We start from the raw sequence: 3,204 nt of genomic DNA, 5'->3' as shown, positions 1-3,204 counted from the left end.
CTGGGGTCTTAAAGGCTTGAAGATAAACAAGCGGCCATCTAGCTCAGAAGCAACAAAGTCCACATGGAAGAACACACCAGCCTGTGTGATCGAGTGGTCCCAAAGGGATCAGTTACCAGGCATCAAAGAACAAAAAATCATATCATTGACTGCACACCTCCATGATAGGATCGCTGAAGACAAATGGGTGCATAAGCAAACGTGGTGAAGAAAGCTGATGGTGCCCGGCTATCAAAAGAGATAGTGTATGGGGTCTTAAAGGCTTGAAGGTGAACAAGCGGCCATCTCGCTCAGAAACAAATAAGCCCACATGGAAGAAGCACACCGGCCAGTGCGATCACGAGGTGCCCAAGGGACCAGATATAAGGCATCATGCAAAAAAAAAAAAAGATATAAGTGTGTGTATGTATGTGTATTTATGTGTATATGTATATATGTATGTGTATATATGTATTATATTAAATGAAGGGGGAAGTGCAGAGTGGAGACCCAAGGCCCAAGTGTCAGCCAATGGAGATCCCCCCATAGAGGGGCTTAGGAGAGGAGATGGGTTAATTAGGGTGTGAGGTAGTATCGATGAAGAACACAGCTTTCCCCCAGATCCTGGATGCTTCCTCCCCCCAACTACCATGATCCGAATTCTATCTTGCAGGGCTGGATAGGACAGAGGCTGTACACTGGTACATAGGAGGGTTGGAGATACAGGGAATCCAGGGTGGATGATACCTCCAGGACCAAGGGCATGAGGGACGATGCTGGGAGAGTGGAGGGTGAGTGGGTTGGAAAGGGGGAACTGATTACAAGGAGCCACATGTGACCTCTTCCCTGGGAGAGGGACAGCAGAGAAGGGGGGAAGGGAGACCCCGAATAGGGCAAGATATGACAAAATAATGAGGTATAAATTACCAAGGGCATATGAGGGAGGGGGGAAAAGGGAGGGAGGGGGGGAAAAAAAGGAGGACCTGATGCAAGGGGCTTAGGTGAAGAGCAACTGCCTTGAGAGTGATTGGGACAGGGAGTGTATGGGTGTGCTTTGTACAATTGATGTATTTATATGTATGGATTGTGGTAAGAGTTGTTGGAGTCCCTAATAAAATGTAAAAGAAGAAAAAAAAAAGTCTATGAAATATAATGTGGGAGGTCACTCAGACAGGCTGCAGGCAGTACCCAAGAACTAGGACCGGGACTGGGTACGGATGCACAGAGCCAAGAACAATCCTGAAAAATCCATGACCCAGCAACCACTTCTAGGAGTGTACAGCCTTCATTTCAATCGAGACTAGAGTTGGTTTTGCTGTGCCATGAAGACAGGCATGGGCTTGGTTGAGATGCTGCCCTGCTCCAATCTTCTGCTACTGGTGGGCATTGGAAGTGGCCCCAAGTTCTCAGACATCAGTAGTGCTGATGTGGGCTGGTACTCAGGAAGGCAAGGACTTCAAGGACAAGCTGGTGCTAGGATTCATCTTCACCAAGTCAAGATTGTGATGAGCTGAGGAAAAAAAAACATCCGGGGTACTCCTTTCCTGACAATTCCTAACGTTGTTTGAGTCACATGCCGGCGACAACCCCAAGGGATTCTGTGACTTCTGCTCCAGCCCGGAGAAGCAACTCTCACCTGGATAGCATGGAGACAGCACTTCATCCTTTCCATTTACCATCAGTGCACATCAGAGGGACGCAGCCTGTGTGTCCCTGAACCAGCCAGGCTATGTGGTGGTCTTAGCCTCCCAGAGAGGAAGCTTATTCATCTAGTTGACACACAAGGCCAGGAGACACTGGTGGAACTGCACCCAGTCACTAACCCTGGCAGCCTTCACTGCAGTGACTGCAGCCCAAAACCCTCCCTCTTCTGTGCCTCCCCTCATACCGGCACCTTCCAAATCTTGGCTCTCAAGGACCCTCGCCTGACCCAGCGCTCAGTGCCGACTCACGTGCACAAAGTGGAGCCTGTGATTGGGCAGTCTGTCAACTCTCAATGGAGCCTGGCAAGCTTCACAGTGCCTGCAGAGGCTGCCTGCATCTGCAGACGCAATACTTCCAAGAATACCAACTCCGTCATTGCCATCTGTGGAGAGGAAGACTTTCCATAAATACTCCGGATGCAAACCACAGCAGGGAAGCTCTCAATGTGTACCTTGACATTGGTGAAGATGATGGCATATGCAGACGCTGGGAGCTGCATTAGCGACCTACAGTGGCAGTTTGCAGATCTGTGCCTTTGAGGAGGGGATGCTGTGTAAGTCACAGCCAGCGAGCATTACTGAGGGGTGCTCAATTTCCATTCAGTAGAGCTATATCTAAATAAACATTTTACACACACACACACACAATGATAGTTAGGTTTATTGTGCCAACCTGGTCAATGAACACATGTGGGATTCATTGAAGGGCAGTTTAATTGAAGGGTGGAGAGACAAATGGCTCAGTGAACCTCGACTTTCTAGTTCTCTTGTCTCTTACTCTCTGATTGTCGGACCAGTGTGCAGCTGCCTTAGCTAGTTCTCTGCCTCAGCTGGCAAGGCTCACCTTATGTGAGACATCCCTGAAGAGAAGCCACATAGACCTACTCTGGGGCAGCCCTGGGTGCTGGAGAAACCACATGGAGACCCCTGCCAGGGCTGAGATGCTTACACCACCACTCGGTTCAAAGATTTTCTACCCACTGCCCTGTGATTGCCCTGCATCTGGCATCATTGCATGTGTTTTGTGCATTTGAGGAGGACTTTGTAGATTGGTGTCAGATATATGGGCTAATGTCAGACTTATGGGCTTGGACTGGACTGGGTTGGGACGCTTTCTTAATGTACACTTACCCTTTATATAAAACTCTGCTATGCACATATGAGTGTCTGTGGAATTGTTTCTCCAGTCTACCTAGACTAAAGCATTATAAGACTTTCCATAAATATGTCTTCACTCTGGATGCAAACTACAGCAGGGAAGCTCTCAATGTGTATCTTGACATCGGTGAAGATGATGGCTTATGAAGACGCTGGGAACTGTATTAGCAACCTACAGTGGCAGTTTGCAGATCTGTGCCTTTGAGGAGGGGATGCTGTGTAAGTCACAGCCAGAAAGCATTAAGAAGGCTGCTTAATTTCCACTCAGTAGCACTATATCTAAATCAACATTTTACCACCCCCCATCTTTCCCTCCACCCCCCACAAAAAGAAATATATGGGAAAGACCTTAGCGTATAGAGCC

The 3,204-nt window shown here is 48.3% G+C and overlaps 1 pseudogene; it reads left to right on the top strand.

Moving 5' to 3' along the window:
- Positions 1–1,313: 1,313 nt before the first annotated feature.
- On the top strand, positions 1,314–2,987 carry LOC142445975 (WD repeat domain phosphoinositide-interacting protein 4 pseudogene; annotated as a pseudogene).
- The last annotated feature ends 217 nt before the right edge of the window (positions 2,988–3,204 follow it).

Source organism: Tenrec ecaudatus, chromosome 4 (genome assembly GCF_050624435.1).
Source record: "Tenrec ecaudatus isolate mTenEca1 chromosome 4, mTenEca1.hap1, whole genome shotgun sequence".
Classification (NCBI taxonomy): Eukaryota; Metazoa; Chordata; class Mammalia; order Afrosoricida; family Tenrecidae; genus Tenrec; species Tenrec ecaudatus.
This window is presented reverse-complemented; position numbering and strand designations above follow the sequence as displayed.